Source organism: Ursus americanus, chromosome 12, assembly GCF_024610735.1.
Source record: "Ursus americanus isolate L20-20 chromosome 12, mUrsAme1.1.p, whole genome shotgun sequence".
Lineage (NCBI taxonomy): Eukaryota > Metazoa > Chordata > Mammalia > Carnivora > Ursidae > Ursus > Ursus americanus.
Window position 1 is genome coordinate 5,740,263 of NC_142138.1, and position 19,423 is coordinate 5,759,685.

General features: G+C 50.5%; 1 long non-coding RNA gene across 1 annotated transcript in view; it reads left to right on the forward strand.

Moving 5' to 3' along the window:
- LOC123793718 (uncharacterized) overlaps positions 1–18,955 on the forward strand; it is a 32,265-nt gene extending 13,310 nt beyond the window's left edge. The window contains exons 2-5 of the long non-coding RNA XR_006780052.2: positions 5,260–5,392; positions 9,295–9,344; positions 10,365–10,490; positions 16,475–18,955. This is a non-coding gene — a long non-coding RNA (uncharacterized LOC123793718). The remainder of the gene's footprint in view (positions 1–5,259; positions 5,393–9,294; positions 9,345–10,364; positions 10,491–16,474) is intronic.
- Positions 18,956–19,423: the final 468 nt, after the last annotated feature.

Sequence of the window (19,423 nt, forward strand, 5' to 3'; positions counted from 1 at the left end):
CATTCATTTAGCAAACATTTATATTGAGTACACGTGCTGGGCATTGACTCCACTGTATACATGGCCAGATCCTTAAAGGGCTTTTGAGTATCATCTGGAACAGTGGTTGTCAAATTGTACCTCACAGAACCCCAGGGTTCCTTAGAAGGTAGAAAAGGATCGTGATACTCTGGGCCTCTCATGCCATCCTCAGACCAGGCAGCCGGATTTTATTTTACATTTACTTTGGGGTTCTTTGTAAGATTTTATTTGATGAAAGGATTCAGCTGGTTAAAAGAAAACTTTGAGTATCATTGGTTAACTCCTTTATTGTACAAAAGGGGAAACTGAGGTCCAGAGAGAGCAGAGACTTGCCCAAGATCACCAGACATGTGTAGAGTAAGGACCCAGCTCCTGCCCCTAGTTGTGTGAGGAGGCAGAGCCCGTATGTCAAACTGTCAGAGACCAGGAAACACTACTCTGGATGCAAGATGGCGGTCCCGGTCATGACCGCCTTGTGTGTAAGCTTTCTGTCCCAGTGTGTGGGGGACGCTCAAGAGTCTTAGTTTTCTTTGGCCCAGTAAAAATGATCTCCATGGGCATTCAGCAAGAGCATCACCAGGGGGCATCCAGCTGCCCTGTCCAACCTCGAGGGTCAGCTTCCAGAAACCCCCAAGGGAGGCGTCCAGGATCAGGGACTTTGGACACACTGGGAAAGACATTGCTTGGGAACATATCTATCTGGCAGGGTCCCAGGAAAAAACAGAGGGCACCCTCAGGCTGGTAATGGAGGTGTGAGGGTTTTATTCTTTAAATTGTGCTAAAGTAGGGGCACCTGAGTGGCTCAGTCAATTAAGCGTCTGCCTTCTGGTCAGGTCATGATCTCAGGGTCATGCTCAGCAGGGAGTCTTCTTCTCCCTCTCCCTCTGCCCCTCTATCTGCTTGTGCCCTCTCTCCCTCTCTCACAGACTGTCTCTCTCAAATAAATAAAATCTTACAAATATATAAAAAATATAAATAAAATATATTTTATTTTAAAAAATAAATAAAATCTTAAAAAAATAAATTGTGCTAAAATAGACATAAAATAAAATTTACCATTCGAACTCTTTTTAAGCGTACAGTTCGGTGACATTACGTACATCCACACCTTGGGCAACCATCACCACCATCCATCTCAGAACTTTTTCCTCTTCCCGGAGAGAATCTCTGTCCTCATGAAACACTAACAGCCCACTGCCCACTCCCCGCCGCCCGGGTAGCCATTGTTCCACTTCCTGTCTCCATGCATTTGCCTGTCCTGGGTCTGGAGGTGAGGCTTCGAGAGGCACTATATACCAAAGTGTGGGTGGGATTCAGGAGGAGCATCGGGGCACGGGGACGGAGCAGCAGCCTGGGCTGGTCACTTAGGAGGCAGTTACCTCCCCAGACCTACAGAGGGAAGGTAGGCAGCGGCCTGCAGGGGCACAGGGTGAGGGCAGGGGTGTGAGTGGAGGGGCCACGGGAGATGCTGAGCTCAAAAGCAAGCCCATGGAAAGCCTCAGAACTACTGAATGGCACTAAAATAAGAAGGGAGGTAGCGGGACTTAAGAAGCTCTTGTGGCACCTCGTACGTCCTGTGTGAATGACCATGGGGGAGCGTAGTGACTTTCCATTTCCTGTCCCTCGCTCCCTAGCAACTTTGCACACTCGGTGATTTGCCTGCAAATTTGGTTTGCTCTGTGGCAGATGATCTGTGCGCTGCGAGGTGCCCCCCCGCCCCCGCCAGGTCTCGGATCCCCCATCCCGGTGGCCTGTGCCGTTCTGGTTCCACGTGGGGCAGCGTTGCTGACTTCTGCCCGCCCGGCCTGCACCCCACAGTTGCAGAGTAACTTGGATGTTGAAGAAAGAACAAGCCACGGGCGGCCTTTGTTTAACTTTTCGTGGCTGGGTTGAGAGGTATCTCTTGACTTCCCTCACCAGTACCTGGGCCATGGCCTCTTAGCTGTGCCCCCGTGACCGACTTCCGGCTGGACCTCTCCTCACCTCCTCTGTACTCTTGTGATCTGTCTCTCCCTCCCTCCCTCTTTCTTCCCCCATTCCTGGATATTCTAGGCCCAGCCTATCCATCTGAGAGCTTCCCCTCCACACCCTCACCCTCGGAGACTCTGCTGCCTAGTGCCTTCCTGCATCTCTGAGATGATGGGTGAATTCTGATTTTCTCTGTCTGGGGCGAATCCTCAGGGGATCCTAAACCCTTGGCAGCCCCGACTGTGTGGGGTGGGTGCCCAGGTGGGAAGCAGGCACTGCAGAGAGGTGGCATCCCCGTGTTCCTTCCTGTTCTCACCTTCTGCCGATGTAATAAAAACTGTCATGTGCCCAGTACTTTCTGGGAACTTTGCACACATTCAATTATCATGACAACGCTGCTCAGGAGGCACTATTCCCTTCCGAAGAGAAGCTGGAGGTGTAGCAAGGCCAAACGACATTAAAGGTCGCAGAGCTGTCTGTCATAGAGATTGAATGTAGGTAGATCTGTCTCCAAAGCTCTTTCCAACCAGTTCAGGGGGTAGTGAGTCCCTGGGCTCTGGAGGTGAGTAAGCAGAAGCTGAATGGCCCCCTGTCACGGAGAGAGCATGGTCAAGAAGAAGGTTCCTGGGGCGCCTGGGTAGTGCAGTCGTTAAGCGTCTGCCTTCGGCTCAGGGCGTGATCCCGGCGTTCCGGGATCGAGTCCCACATCGGGCTCCTCTGCTGGGAGCCTGCTTCTTCCTCTCCCACTCCCCTGCTGTGCTCCCTCTCTCGCTGGCTGTCTCTCTGGCACATAAATAAATAAAATCTTAAAAAAAAAAAAAAAAAAAAGAAGAAGGTTCCTTCTTGTCCTGAGCTGCCAAGATTCTAGGACTAGGTCTAGCCTAGAACTAGGTTCTGATTTGGATATTTTCTAACTGGCATGTGCCTCTTGGGAAGTGCGGCTGGGCCGGGCACCTCAGTGAGGTCTGGCCTGGGGGGGGGCAGGAGTCCTGGTTGCCCCGGGGTGTGGCGAAGGGTACGAGGACGGTGCGCTGGGAGAAGCGATCAGGTCATGAGGTCCCCTCTTCCTTTCCTGTTCTTGCTGGTTTCTCCTTGTTGCCCCGGGCTGGCCTCTGAGCCCAGATGGGCAATCCGGGCATACTTCGGAGACACTGGATTTGGTTCCAGACCACCGCAATTAAGCAAATATTGCAATAAAGTGGGTCATGTGAATTTTTTGGTTACAGTGCATATAAAAGTTATGTTTACACTATATTATAGTCCGTTCTGTGTGCAATCACGTGGTGTCTAAAAACAATGTGTATACCTTAATTAAAAATACTTTATTGCTAAAAAATGCTGGCCAACGTCTGAGCTTTCAGCAAGTTATAATCACCCATCACAGATCAGTGTAACAAATATAATCATAACGGAAAAGTTTGAAGTACTGAGGATTTCCAAAACGTGGCACAGAGACGAGAAGTGAGCAAATGCTGTTGGAACAACGGCACCCATAGACCTGCTCGGGGCAGGGTCGCCACGAACCTTCAATCTGTAAAAAACACAGTATCTGCGAAGCGTGATACGGCCAAGTGCAATGAAACGAGGTATGCCTGTGTTTAGAAATACATTCTGTTCCAAACAGAAGTGTCAGCAGGCTTGCAATGTGCTCTTTATATATTGCAAAGAAACAAGCCCAGGGCGGGGAGCAGGAGTGCCTGGTTTAATGTCGTTGCTGCTGCAGCTTGCTGGTGTGACTTTGGGCAAGCTTCCCCAGTGTTTAATGAGGGGTCGGGGAGGCTCGCTGCCGAGGACCCTCCGGGTTCTGAGGTTCGGTGTTCTGGGAGGGGAGGCAGGCTTGCACGCCTGGTGAGCTGTGGCTGTGCTAGGCGGCTCTGTAGTAAAGGCGGGGTGTGGTGGGTATTGACTCGGTTTTCCCCTGCTCTTGCCAGCCCCCAGACTCCCATTCTAGCTGAGCTTCTCCCCGATTCCCGAGCCTCAGAAACTGAGCGAGATAATAAATGTTATCTCGAGGTGCTTTGGGGGTGATTTGTTAAGCAGCTATAAATAGCCAAAGCACTCCTCTAGGTCGGGGATCGGATGGCGGCGATGGCCCGCTGGCTGGCTGCGGGCTGAGGCCACAGCGATACCTGGTCACGTGTCTCATCGTGTAGGTGGCCAGCCCGGATTCTTCACAGGGTGGCTGTCACAGGCTTCCTAAAGCAGCAAGGGGAGCTGAGCCCCATGGTGATGCTCTGCTTGCGTCACAGTTGCTTAAAAGCCATTGGCCAAAACACATGACAGAGCCGGTCCGGACTGGAGGGTGAGGAGACAGACTCCATCGCTTGACAGCTGGGGAAGAATCGGTGGCCACTTTTTGCAATTACAGAATGCGAGGCTCACGTACGAGCTCCCACTGTCCTGAATGCCCCTTCCTCCTCCATGTCCTCACTCGTAGCCTCCGAGTCTAAATCAGCATTTCTTGAGCACCTGTTCTGTGGCAGGTGGCTTCCCCATGATGGCTTGAATTCCTCCCTAACAGCAGCCCTTGCAAGGAAATCCACCTCATGGGTGAGGAATGGAGGTTCAGCGAGACCACAAAGCTGGTCATTGGTAGAGCTGGGACTCAAACTCAGGTCAAGGAATTCCAAGTTTGGTATTAGTTTTACTTTCCCTCTCAAGGTGCCCAGAACTTTCTGTTTAACTTGTTCTTTTCAGAGACTCATAGGCAGAATATGGGAGACTGGTCCCTAGCTGGGTTCTCCCCAGGAATCCCTGTTCTGGGACTACTGGTTGGCACTGAAGGGGATCCGTCTGTGGGGCAGGAGGTTTGGGCAAAATGAACAGACTCTAGGGGGCGACAAAGGCCAAGGTGCCTTCTCACTGCTGCCCAAGTTCCTCCATTCCCTCCTTCCTTGCCTGTGTCTGTCCTCAGAGAAGAGAGAGATGCTGGCCATTAGGGGAAAAAAATCATTCACCTTCAGGCACTAAGAAACCAGGGGAGGAGTGAGAGAGGAGGGAGGGAAGGAGAGGTGAGGAAGGGAAGGAAGGAGGGGAGAGAGAGAGAGAGAAAGGGAGAGAAAAGGAGGAGGAGAGGTGGAGGAGGGTTTTAGCGATGCTGTGTGACCTTAGCTAGGTCAGTTCATCTCTCTGAGCCCTATTTCCTCATCAATAAAAAAGGACCATCTTATGGATGGCATGAGAAAATCCGTGTGACTACTTCGGAAACTCTAAGGTGTTGTACAAATATTCATGGATAACGTTGATGGTGTTATAATTCTTATGTCACAGGAGGAGAACTTAATGCTGGAAAAGAGTGTTGCATCAGAACAGGTGCTAATGACACATTTAACACCTCGTCTCTGATGAGCAGCTTAGTGTCAAATGAAAACTGGAGTTTCCTGAGAGTAAGATGCTACCGCAGGTAAGATGCCTCATTGACCTAATTACACTTCGGGGTGGGGGAGAGTTGCCACATTACAGGTACATAATTGAGAAAAATACCTGACAGTGTACAGTTGTTGCTACAATGGCTCACTTTGTCTTCGGGCTCACAGTCCGTGTCTGAGGGTATACTGGGCCATCTATATCGTGTGGAAGCTCCGCAGGTACTTAGCAATTATGCAGAACAGCACAGTGCTGCTTTTTTTGCATCCCGTGCATATGAAATTTATTTTTTTAAGATTAAAGTATGATCTCAAGACATACAGAAGCATATTAGCATTTCATGTGCATTTCTGCTTTGGATAAACACAGAGTTCCCCTCGTTTTCCCACTGACCACCTTGCATATTGCTGGAGGTTAAACAGCTTTTCTTGAAAGTTAGCGAAAAGCCTTTGACAGATAGGTGCTAAGGGTCTAAGTTATAGGACTTGATGGATCAATTGTCGAAGACCCACCTCACAGCATGCGGAAAATTCTCTGACCTCTTCAGGAAGACTGGACAATTTTTACCGCCAGTGACAGCCCTGACTGGTGTGTGGCAGGCCATTTTCTGCGCAAATGCTAACTTTTTTGTGTATCACAATGAAATCTTTTTGAAGACATTTACAATAGTAATTAGGGATCCAAATTTAAGTTAACAATCAAGTCTGTGTTATTATTGTAAAACTCACACCTGAAGTCACATTGCTTAAACATGACAACTCTGACAACTCGCTCCTCCTCTCGGAGGCTGGCCCATTCTTGTAATATACATTCCGAACTCAGAAATTCTAAACTGTAAAGGACAGATCTAGGAAATGCTAGTGCAATGGAAATGGCCTGGCGTAGCTTATTGATAAGAGAGAGAAAACCAAGTGTTTTGAACAGGCCTTGATTCTATTTAATATATTAAAACAATTAAAAATTAATACTTGGGATACTTTTGCCTCATTTGAACCCATGAGGTGCTATGCCTGCAATGCTTGCTGCTGCCACCAGGTGGTGATAGTGTCTCCAATGGCCAAAGAGTCTGAACTTTCTCCTGGTGGTTTATAAAGTATCAGAGACTGACACACTGGACCTAGCCAATTACTGCTCTCCTCACCCACTAAAATAAGTCTGGTGTGAGCCATGATTCTGGCACTTAACTAGTTGTGTGGTCTTGGGTAAGTTTACTTTCTCATCTGAGGAGAGGGGGATAAAGGAGTGCCTTCTAGGACTTAGGCATTTTCTCTCTGTAGATCACTTCCCACCTTAACAAGCGTCCTCTGGCTATGTGCCTCCAGATGCCTACACACCCTGGCATGAGGTCAACGTCCACAGCTCTGCTATGAGCCGTGGAGGGCAGGGAGCATGGTTTATACTGGACCAACCCTTTACACTTGGACATTTATCAATCCATACTTGCCCAGTAGCACTAGCTACTATTTACTGAGCATGTATCCATCTCAATACCAGTTATTTTAATCCTCATGGCAACCCTATACATCAGTATAATTATTATGCCTATTTTACAGAGGAGGAAATCCCCAGGGTTGTGGAATAGTTAAATGGGTTAATGCATAAAACCTGCTTAGCACAGTGCCTAGGACATAGCAAGTGCTCCTTAGTTATAGTGCTTAATATTTACGGAGGAGGGGAGACAGGCCTGTAAACTGAGAAGTATAAAGCAGCAAAGCACAAGGGCTAGAGAAGCACAGACGAGGGGACAATGAACTCTTTTTGGTGAGGGATCCAGGCAGGCTTTGCAGAGGAGGCAACGTGCAAGCTGGATAATAAAGGATGAGTAGGGATGGCAGAGCTGTTGCTTGTTTTTCCAGTTTGGTTCTTTCCTTTGTGTGTGTGTGTGTGTGTGTTTGTGTGTGTGTGTGTGTGTGTGTGTGTGTGTGTGTGTGTGTGTGAGAGAGAGAGAGAGAGAGAGAGCGTGCGCGCGAGAGAGAGAGCGCACATGCATGAGATGGGGGAGGGGCTGAGGGAGACTGAGAGAGAGAATCTCAAGCAGGCTCCACACCCAGTGCAGAGCCCAAACACGAGGCTCAATGTCAGGACTCTGAGATCATGACCTGAGCCAAAATTCATAGTTGGGTGCTTAACTGACTGAGCCAGCCAGGGTCCCCACTTCTCTTCCTTTTAATAATAGGAACACCCTTCCCAGATATAGCAGGACACATGGCCACCCAGCTAGAGATGATAATTTCCATGTTTCCTTGCAGCCAGTGAAGCCATGGAACTGGGCTTCTACTTCTTAATGTGAGTGGAAGTGAAATTGCTTGCCACCGCTTCCTGTGGTTGGAGTGTGGATATAGTGTGGGTGAACTCGTTTGGTCATGAGGGGCTGGCAGAGCAACGAAATACAGGGAGAAACTCACCAAGAAAAAAGAGAACGAATGCAAATGAATGTAATCAGAAATGAAAGATGTTATAACTGATACCACAGAAACACAAAGGATCATAAGAGGCTACTATGAACAATTATACACCAACACATTTGACAACCTAGAAGAAACTGATAATTCCTAGAAACATACAACCTACCAAGACTGAATTGTGAAGAGAGAAAATCTAACAGTCCGATTACTAGTAAGAAGAATGAATCAGTCATCAAAAACCTCCCAACAAACCAAACTCCAGGACCAGATGGCTTCACGGGCCAGTTCTGCCAAACATTCAAAGAAGAATTAGTACCAATCAATTAGTAACAAACTTTTCCAAAAATTATGAAGGAGGAAATGCTTCCGAACTCATTTTACAAGGCCAGTATTATCCGGATATCAAAACCAGAAGGATGCCCCCGAGAAAAGAAAATTATAGGCCAACATCCCTGATGAACGTAGGTGCAAAAATCCTCAACAACATATTTGCAAACCAAATTCAAGACATTAAAAGGATCATACACCGTGCTCAGGTGGGATTTAGTCTAGGCATGCAAGGATGGTTCAACATCCACAAATCAATGGGATACACCACATTATCAAAATGAATGATAACAATCCTATCACCATCTGAGTAGATGCAGAAGAAGTATTTGACAAAATTTAACATCCGTTTATGATAGACAATCTTAACAAAGGGGGTATAGAGGAAACACCTCTAGGGTCAGGAGGTAGAAACTTCCAGTTATAAATAAATCACAGCAATGGTAAGGGACAGCATGGCGACTATAGTTAATAATACTGTATTGCATAATTGAAAGTTGCTAAGAAGGTAGACCCTCAAAGTTCTCATCACAAGAAAAAAAATCTTTTGAACTATGGATGGTGACATGTTAACCAGATTTATTGTAGCGATCATTTTGCAATATATATAAATATGGAATCATTATGTTGCACACCTGAAACTAATAGAATGTTCTATGTCAATTATAACTCAATTAAGATGTCTGCAATTGATGAATCACTGATCTCTACCTCTGAAACTAGCAATATACTATGTTGATGAATTGAATTTAAATAAAAAAAGTAACTCAATTAAGAAATCAGGTTTCTGTGAAGTAAAAGTCACCAAAGGAAAATTAAAAAAAAAACCCCGAAGGAACCTGGGTCCCCGGACGACCTTGGGGGAGCACAGCTATCCCATTCACCTTGGACCACATGCCTGTGTCCAAACCATTACATGAGAGAGGCAGAAACTGCTGTCCTATTTGAATCACTGTATTGTTGGCTTTCTTATCTGAAGCCTCTTTTTTAGTCGGAAGACTAAAGACTACAGTAGACAAAGAACAAGGAATACTTCTAGGGCAGAAAAAGAGCATGTCCAAACAGGAAATGTGAAAGAAGTTAGAAAGTTTTAGGAAAATATCTCACAGAATATTGTTGAGGTCCAAATGAGAGAAATGTATATAAAGTGCTTAGTACAGTACCTGAAATGAAAGTCACTTTTTTTTCTGTCTAATTGTCTTTTCAGGGTGTCATCTATAAAACGGGGATAATTTCACTTGTATGATGGAAACAGAGGTATGGACCTTTCTGTTCTAAGATAGTATGAATAACTTGGGGGAAAATCTATTGGGAGCAAGGTTTAAAAGAGAAATAATTACCAAGGAACAACTGAGTACTCTGCCTTCCCATTGATTTAAATAATTTAACTTAACAAAATCTCTGGGGCTCTTCCATTACTCAGCTCTAGCTAACACTTGTCCTGCTCAGTGGGCCCTAAGAAGTATTAGCAGTCCCTTGAAGGAGCTGTACATTCAGGGCTCCAGACTCTTGATAAGCAGGTTTCTCGGTGCTCTCTCCTCCAAGGTAACTCCCTGTATTCACCCTGTAAGACTCCGCGCCCACATTGTGTTTGCTGAGACCTTCTGGGCAGATCTGCCTGACGGTCTGTGTGTGACAGGCATCTCCAGCAAGCTGTATATTCCCTCCTATTACGGGTTCAGGCGTCCGTTTTCCCTGCTAGGTTGCGAGCTCCTCCAGGATGCGGGGGGGGGGGGGGCACGAGGGTTCACGTTCGTTGCCCCAGCACCCTACCAGAGTAGGAGCTCTGTTCAACTTCGTTGAAGGAACAAGGTGTTTTTGGGCAAATATGCCAGGTCAGTTGGGGCACGGGTAGATTTTAAGGATGTTAGAAAGTCAAATGTAAAAAAACAACATTGCTTCTCATTCATACATCAGTGCCTGAGCTGTGTCATTTAGGAGGCCTTAGTTCTTCTCGTGGCCTTCTGAAAATGCTTTTTAGTGGTGGTGGGAGGTCGGGAGGCAGGAGGCCGGCTTGGTACTCAGACAGACCTAGCTTCTAACCGCAGCTCTGTACCTACTTGCTGGAGAAACTTGCCGAGATGGAGTCACCTTTCTCCTCTGGGGTTCAGTTTCCTCAGCTGTAAAATGAGGCCAAAAAACCCTGTCTCCCAACAGTGTTGGGAGGATCAAATTCATGTGTAAGGAGCAGCTCCTAAGCTTTTGTAGAAATATGAGTGCTATGAGCTGTGTCCCTTAAGCTGCCCCCTGTCCCTGCCTCCTCTTTGCGTGTTTCAGATTGTACAGTGATTGACAGTGTGGCGTTTTGGATCGAACTGGCTGGGGTACCTGCCACTCACTAGCTGTTGACCTTGGACGAGTCGGTTCACTTCTCTGTGGTCCCGCTTCCTCATCTGGAAAATGGTGAGCTCTGACCTGAAGGGGTTTTTGTAAAGACTAAGTAAACATGATATATAAGTATATATTTATGTAATATTGTATTATTTTCTCTATATTTCTAATACTTAATAGAATAGCATATTATAGGATGCCTGGGCGGCTCAGTCGGTTAAGCGTCTGCCTTCGACTCAGGTCATGATCCCAGGGTCCTGGGATCGAGTCCAGCATCGACCTCCCTGCTCAGTGGGGAGTCTGCTTCTCCCTCTGCTCCTCCCCCCTGCTCCCGTTCTCTCTCACTCTCAAATAAATAAATAAAATCTTTAAAAAAAGAGTAGTATATTATATATTCCATTCTACATTCTATTCTACATTACATTATCTATAGTATATTGCATTATAGACAATAATATTATCGTATAGAGGATATATTTATAACTTACAGTAGTGCCTGGCATGCGGTGAGCACTGCATAAGTATTCATCAGTGTTTTCTCTCTCTCCTGGTGGAGGGAGGGAGGGAGGTAGCAGGAAAGCAGTAGGCATCTGAGGAGATCAGGAGAGGGGGCTTGACAGAGGGTGAGGCCCCGTGGGAGACGGGGCACCCAGCGCACACTCTCCCGCGGATCTTAACTTGGGAATCTCGCATGCTGGATTCACAAGGAACGGGCTGCTAAAATTAATGAAAGAACCCAGGTTCGCAAATGACTTTCTTTTAAGAAACTCGGTGTAATTCTAGATCACCTCTCTAAGATACTGCTCTCCAACCCCCTTGCCGCTTGCAATGCTTGCGTGGGCGTCAGGAATAGGCATGGGGCCCTGAGTGTGCACCAGGATTTATGCAGGCCTTGCAGGCCGGGTTATCTGCTGCAGCACACTGCCCCCCCCCGCCCCCCCAAGCAGTGAACCATTGCTTGTTTGTACTGAGGTGGTAATACGGCTGAGAACTCCTGGAATGGATAATGCAAATCCCCAGATAATCCCAAATTCCATATTAGCCAGTAATTTTCACTTCCCTCTCTGCAGCTGAGCCTCTCCCAGAGCTTCCTGATGGGGGTCTGATTACCTTGCTGGCCTTTTCTGTGCGGGGACATTAGCGCGTACATTCCTTGGCACCGGGCGGGTACTTGGGAATCACTTGTTGAATGACTGACAGGATAGGTTCACTGTGGCACCGAACCAGGGCTGTCAGGGCAGAGGGCTTACCACGGGCTGCAGGATCCCCTTTCATCTGTACCATAACCTAAGGAGATGGGGATTCTTATCCCCATTGCACGGATGAGGAAACTGATTCTCTCGGAGAGGCTTAATAGCTTAGCCAAGCCAGTGGCAAAGTCAGAAAATTGGGCAAAGTTTGGAAAACATGTAGGACCTGTTAGAGGGGGCAGAGGACCTCAGAGATTTAGAGTCAGACATAAAAACCCACACAATACAGGGGGAACTCTCCCATTCAGACACCAGCGGAGGAATGGAAGAGGCCGTGTGGCAGAATGGAAACTATCTAGTTTAGGAAACAGGAGGCCTGGCTGCCCTCCAGTCTTGCCAGGAGTGGTCTGTGTGACCCTCCTGAAGTGTCTTTCCCTCTCTGCGCCTTAGTTTTGGCCACTCTTCTTCCCAGTCTTCTAGGAACGGGAGTCCTCTCAGTTTTGCTCAGGTCACTTTGAGTTTCCCAGGTCCCCATGGGTCTGGCGAGAGAACATGACGCCTCCGCTACTTTCCCTAACCCAGAGGCCGCACTGGTGGCACTGGGCCTGGCCACTGTCCTTCCTCTGCCTCTGTGTTCTTCCTCCCTGCTCCCTCCCCTCGTCCCCTCTCCTTCCTCATTGTCCTCCCCTTCTTCCGAGCCTCTTCCCCAATCCTCCCCTCTCCCCTCCTACCCCACCCCCCCAGCGGCCGGGGCGCGGGCCGGGCGCGCGCTGGGTGGTCCGGCGGCCGGGGGCGGGCGGTAGCCTGCAGGCGTAATTGGCATGCACGCCGTTGTAGCTGAGACCGCTTAATAAAGCATTACATATCTCACCGCTTCCATATTTCATTACCTCACGCGGAGCCTGTGAGAGGGCCCTAATGGGAGTCAGCTGTGTTTTTACTTTCTGTTGTCGGCCGGGGACGGGTTCTCTGCGGATTCTTTGAAATGAAATAATGTGATGCACGCCGCGATAAGGGCCGGCCCGTAATGAGGCCCAGGCCGCGGGGCGGCTGCTATTGCTCCAGGTGTCGCGCATTTGGGCTCCGAGGACGACGAGGAGGAGGGGGCGGCGCCGAAGAGGAAGGGGAGGGGAAGACGCGCGGGGGCGGAGGCGAAGGTGGGGGAGGAGGGAGTGGGGGGCCCAAGGAGCCGGGGAGGTGGGGGAGTGGGCGGAAATCGGGGAAGGAGGAGGTGACAGCGGGATGCCGGAGAAGGAGACGGTGTCTGGCTGGAGAGCCAGCCGCCCGGGGGTTCAAATCCTGCTTCGGGTCCCTTTGCCCCCTAATACTCAAGGGGTTGGTGTGCTGAAACAAATGAAGGGGATTTGTAAATAGGACAGGGCAGCATCCCATGCACGGAACAAGTGGAATCATTTATCGTGACAAAGGGACCGATGCCCTTTGCGCACCCCGTCTGGGCATGGCACCTGCCAACAATTTCAGCAGCCTTGCTTGCTAATTTCTGTTACCTTCCCTTTGCAGAGGAGGAGACTGAGGGTCAGAGAGGTGACAGACTGGCCCCGAGGCACACAGTAAGAGGCTGAGGACAGCTCTGGGCACAGAACAAGATGGAGACCCAAAGACATGGGGAAGGAGATAAAGTTGGGCCACTGCCATCTGATTTGTCTCCCTCCCGGCTCCCCCCATCCCCCCCCCCCAAATTGGACTTTCTTCTCCATCCTGTGTTATATAGGCCTCCTTGCCTGGGCCTGAGACTTTTGTCTTCCTCATTGGGATGGAGTGGAGGGTGGGCAGGCTTATGGGGACCCGAGGTGGTGTGGGACCTTGTAGGTGGGGCAGTCTGGCTGGCTGGGAGGGATGGGGCCCTGGAAGCCCCATGTTCTGAGTCCTCTCTGTTTGAAATCCTGTAGCCACAGGTCCTTGAAGTGAAGGTGGTTCTTTGTAATTCAGCCAGCCAGACCAAAAATCATCTCTACTTCTGTGTCCCTGCTGTCTCCATCTCTTCTCTTCCAAAAAATAAAGGCTCATCCAGGAGTCTTGTATCTCCTCAGGGTGTCTCCTATCCACCCCTCTCACTGCCCCCCACCCCTGCATGGCTCCGGGGAAGGCTGCCAGGCTTGCTTCTAACCCCTCAGGACTCCTCTTAAAATGCCCACCCAACATGGCTGGTTGGTTCGGGGCCCTCTGTTGCTCTCAGGAGTGTCCAGCTTCCCGGACGTGCTGCCCAGGGCCTTCCCGGCCAGGACTCAGGGACCTGCCTCATCTCTCCAGCTCCGTCTCTGTCACACTCCAGCACAGACGCTGACAAACGAGGCGACTCATCTTTCCCCAAGGTCATCTTCAGTGATATCGCCGAGCTGCTTGTTCACCCCGTTTCGTCCCCTCGAAGTGCCCTTCCCACGCGGACCCACCTTCCGAGTCCTGCACAGTCTCCACACCTCAGCACAGTGACGGGGCATCGCAGGAAGTCTTCTCTCCAAGCACTCCTGTGCCTGGTTTCCAAGCCGGATATGCGCTCTTCCTTCTCTGAGCCTCAGTTTCTCCATCTGTCTGATGAGGGGGCAGGGGGCTGATTTCTGGGCCACACCATCTCATGAATTGACCCTTATTGGGTGTTAATTTCTTCCCGAAGTAGAAACAGATAGTTTGAGATCGTCGAGGGCTTGGGTGATAACTGTACCGCATGTGCCCACCACCTGCCGGGCATCGGACTGGCGCTGTCGATGCCTCGTAGGCGTGCGCGGCTCGGGCGACGGAGCGGTAAACGGAGAAGCTGGGGTTTGAAGCCAAGTCACCCGAATCCCCGAGGCTGTGCATATGCGTGCATGTTTGTGTGCATGTGTGCGCATGGGCACACGTATGTGTGTGTCTGTGTGTGCGGGTGTAAAATAATGGCATGCAGCATTGGGGGGGCTTTTACCCTTCTTGAACTCTCTCACTTCCAGGAGCCCTTTGAGGCAGGTTGGGACGAGGTGAGAGGGATGTATGGACACAGATCGGCTGCTGTCTGCGACCCTCAGCTGCTGGGCAGGGAGCCCTGGGAGGCAGGAGGTGGCGCTGCCTTGGCCGAGGGAGCCTCGCTGGACCCTCTCAGTGCAGGGTTCTTTTCATTTGACCTAACTTTGGCAGTTTTGTGTCCCAAGTGACCCCCTTCCCTACATCCTAACTTTCTGCATACAAGGCTTATTTTGGAGCCTTTGCTTAAGCTGGGTTCCATCTAGAATGCTTTTCCCCGATGCCTGCCTATGGACACTGGCTCATCCTTTAAGACCTGGGTCAGATGTCCCCACTCCACAGAAGCTGGCTGCAATCTCTGCTCAGAACCCTCTTTTTTCTGTCTCTGTTCCATGCAGTGTGCACATCTCTCCCACCTGGCTTATAGTCTGTTGCTCTGAGATCCCTGTTTCAAGACCATGAGCCCTTGAGGGCGGGCCAAGGCCCACTCTTGGTCAAGAGAGCGCTAGCTGGGCCCAGGGGCACGGGATATGCTTGTGAATGGTTGGCCACGGAGGGCATGCGTTGAGGATCACTGAAGACGTATGCAAGTCCCCACTCAGAAAAACTGCGATCAATGGCAGCTCCTGATAGTGTCATGATTTATCACTAAGCTCTTGCTTTGGGCCACGTTTGATGTTGCAATCTTTTATTGAATTCTCACAACATCTTTATATGAGATTGATATCACAAACCCATTTTACCCATGAGAACACTGAGGCCAGGGTCAGCGAAATAACTCAGCCGAGACGACAGAGCTCATCAGTGGCAGAGCCAGGGCCCAAATCCAGTTCCAGGCGCCCTGGAGGCCCGTCCCTCTGCACACATCACACAGATCGAATTGCTAGCTGCTTGTGTTCCCTGGGCCTGTCAAGCAGGGCTGCTCTATTGATTAACATGCAAATGATTTTTTGAGAGAGGGCTTAAGTGTAGCTTGGTCCCAGCCAGCCACAGCTGAGATCTGCAACCCAAGCCCCAGCCCTTGCCAACCCGCTCTATCAGGTTTTCATCTCTAGAGTGACTGACGGGTATTTTTTTTCCCTCCCTGACCCAGAACGCCAGGCCTCCAATACTACTGAAATGTTTGCACAATCTTGAAGCATTTATTTAAAAGTTGCTTTTCCCCAAAGGGCCCGGCCTCAGCCAGATCCTGGGCCAGATCCAAAAAAACAAACAAACCCTATCTTCACAAGCTCCTCAGCTGGGCTGCGGGGCGGGTGGGGGTAGGGGTCTCCTGGGCCTACCTTTCCCTTGGCTGGCTGACAGGCCCGCCCTGGGGGCGAGGAGCCCGCCTGCCTGTTTACAGCCCTTTCCAATTCACAGGCCAAACAGGAAAGGGATGGGGGCTCTGGAGGGGGGGAATGTCAGGAATCACAAATAACACAATTGCTCCTCAAAGCAACAGGCGGTGGAGATGTGATGGAGATGTGGCTGGGTGGCTTTCTTGAATGAACAGTACAAACTCAGACCCCCGGCCCCCACTTGGCAGGTCTCAGCAATAAGTGCTCAGCGCCCTACAACCCCCACCCCGCCCCACCGAGCGTCATGGCTGGCGGCAGGGTTCCCTCAGGAGGTGTCAGAGCCCTCGAGTGCTAGGCCTGGTTGGGTCCGTGAGCTAGGAAAAGTCCCTTCTCTCTGGCCTCCACCATTGTGGGACCACAGAGGTGACTGAGCTCCAGCCCTGGCATTCTCTGCTGCTATTTACGCCCATTCTAGACTTTTCTCCTGGGCAAAGCAAGCGGGACAGGGGGAACACCCGCATATGGAGGGCATTTGCGTGTGGCCGGGACTGTGCTTGGCGTTTTGTGGAGACTGTTTCATTCACTTGTCACAACTGCTCTGAGACCTACTCCCTGTTCACCCCTTTTACAGGTGAGGAATCCAAGGTCAGGATGGGAGCGCCTGGTACCTCCTGGCAAAGTGCTGTCGCTCCTGTGGACAGTGGAAGGCCTGCTTGAGAACATGGTCTGTGCAGAGCGTGGTGTGGCCTGCCTTCGCGTGCCCGGTAATGGCGCTGAGGTGACAGAAGTGCTCTGCAGGCGGGGACCCCGAGAACTGGCAGGTGGCAGTCTTTTACCCAGCTTCTCATGGTTACCGAGGGGCCAACGGGCCACACGTGGGCAAACTGAGGCCTGTGTCTAGGAGGGCCCAGCCAGTCCCTGGAGGTACTGCCTAAGAAACCAGACTCGAATGTTTTGATTTTTATCCAAAGGCCCCTTCACGTGCAGCCCCTGTGCTGGGTTCCCACTGGGCACTACCCACCCCTGAGGCTGGCTCTCTGCTGCCAGAGTTCTGGAAGAACTCAAGCTCTGTAACGTCCTCTGTGTCCCAGGCAGGGCCATGTCTCCTTCAGCCTTGTGTCATTTCTCACACAGACCAGGCATCTCCACACCTCTGGCTCAACCTTCTGGAGGACTTCCTGTGTCATCTTGGGCAAGTGATCTCAGTGTCCTCTACGCAAGGGGGACCTTCCACCATGGTGGCCGTGCTCTGTGACCACGAGTCCGAGCGGATGGATGGCAGGTGTTTGCCCCTCTTGCTCCTTCCAGCCGGCTGTTCCAAGTCTGGCCAGGAGCTGCCGTGGAGGGACCGGTCGCTTGACTGGCTTCTCCTCGCCCCAGCCACCCACTCTGTGAGCAATCTGTGCCAAGTTTGGGCCGGGAAGAGCCGGGAAGAGGCTCCACCTCTCTCATCTGAGAGCCCCGCAGGGGGCTAGGCCCCTGTGACGTCGCCCTACATCGGCAGAGCCCAGCACGGAGCCTGGCAGCGAGCGGGCGCCCACTGAGTATGTGTTTCTGAATGAACACAACTCCAGGCAAGTTATTTCAGTTCTCTGAGCCTCCATTTCTCATCTGTACAATGGGGATAATAACACTCTTTAACTCGTTTATTGTGAAGGTTAGGGACAAGAATGATGGCAAGTACTGAGGAGAGGCCTGGTGTGTACTGATAACGGTGTCCTGTGCCCAGAGGCACGGAGTCTCAGCGAGGGCCCAACATCACGCAGCTGGAAAGTGGCAGAGTGAGGAATGAAGTTCAGGGTGTTCTGATTCTGGAATCTGAGATGTTGACCACTACTGAATGTGCCCTGAAGTAGAGATCCCTGGCTGACCTGCGGCACCCACTTTCTCCTTATTTCAGAGCCATAGGACCCCCAAATTTTAGTTGAGCACATGGCCCGCAAGAAGAGACCATGTTTTCCAGTCTCCGTTGTGGCTGGCTGTGGTGCGTAATCGAGTTCTGGCCCATAACTGCAGCTGTGGGGGAATGACCTGGAAGTGTCCTGAAGGGGAGTGGGCGTGTGCCTCCCTTCCCCACCCTCCTCTCTAGCGGCTGCGATTCAGTCATCAGGCATCTGGGATCATGAAGTGACAGCAGGTGAATGAAACCTACATGGTATCCCGAGCAGACAGGAGGAACTGGGTCCCTGACAACGCAGGACCATCATATCAGCTTGTTCTTAAAGCCAAAGAGAAACTTGACTCTGTGTAAGCCACTGTGACTTTGGGTCTGAACATAATCCTAAGTACTTCACTGCTTCTCCTTGGTAGACTGCCAACAACTCGACGTGTCCTGCCCTAACAGTGATCAGACTGTGGTGTTTTAAAAATGAACTGGCTTTGTCACAAGATCAAGCCCTGTGATGGCAGGGATGCTGACTTCTCACTGCGGGTCTCCACAGACTGGTTCCCCCTGCCAGGCACCCAGCAGGTTCAGTGATCATAACGGCTTAGCTACGCTGGAGTCCCCTTTCCCAGAATTCCCTTCCCTGCTTGGTTCGAGGTTAAGGGGGCCTGGAGGAGGTACTTTGCTTGAGGCTTGGAAGAGGGCAGTGCAACAGCAGCCATATTCTTTGTGGGCAGGGCCCAAGCTCACTCTCCGTCACTCCCCTGCTGGCGGGGCTTCCTGGGCTCCAGGGCTCCTCCAGCTCTGGCCCCACCTCCTGCATCAGCGTCCCTGACTCCTGGGCCTGCTGGGTGTGCAGCTGGGTGCCAAAGAGCACCAGCTTCTCCTAGAGGACATCCGGTCATTGAAGTTAGAAGCGTAGAGTGCTAAGAATCCTCGTGGCTCTAGTTTGTCCTTCCTTCCCCTAATTCACGGTGACTTCGCTTCCTCCCTGCCTGCCCTGTGGCCTTTAGGCTCTAGACCAGACTTGGAAGCATACAGAAGATCTAACCAGCTTTCATGATTGCATAAGATCGAATTCTTACAATAAATCCCTTATTCTATGTATCTTCTTTTTTTTTCCCCCAAAAATATATTTTTATTTCTTATTTGAGACAGAGAGAAAGGGAGCTCATGCATGTGCGAGCAGGGGTGGGGGGTGGGAGGCAGGAAGGGGCAGAGGGTGAGGGAGAGAAAGAATCTCAAGCAGACTCCCTGCCCAGTGTGCTGAGCCCAACACGGGGCTCTATCCCACGACTCTGAGTTCATGACCTGAGCTGAAATCAAGGGTTGGATGCCCAACCAACCGAGCCACCCAGGGACCCCTCTACTATCTTCTGATCAAATCCTGATTAAACACAGGTATTCAATAAACACTTATTAAGTGAATTAAGAAATGATTTATATGACTGGCCCTCTGATATGTGGTACTTGCTAATGGACATCTATCTCTGCTCGGATGCTGGAGCAGGTGGAAGAGGACTTTGGTTCAAACTCTAGGACCATATTTTTCCCCATCCTCACGGACACAGCATGTTCAATTATGTCCAAGGGGAGTCTGAAGGGGCCAGAGAACTATAGGGATCTGGGGGAGAACATAAGATGGGGCTGTGCAGTAATTTTTGGGTGGCTCGAGTACAGGTTCCACTCAGTCTG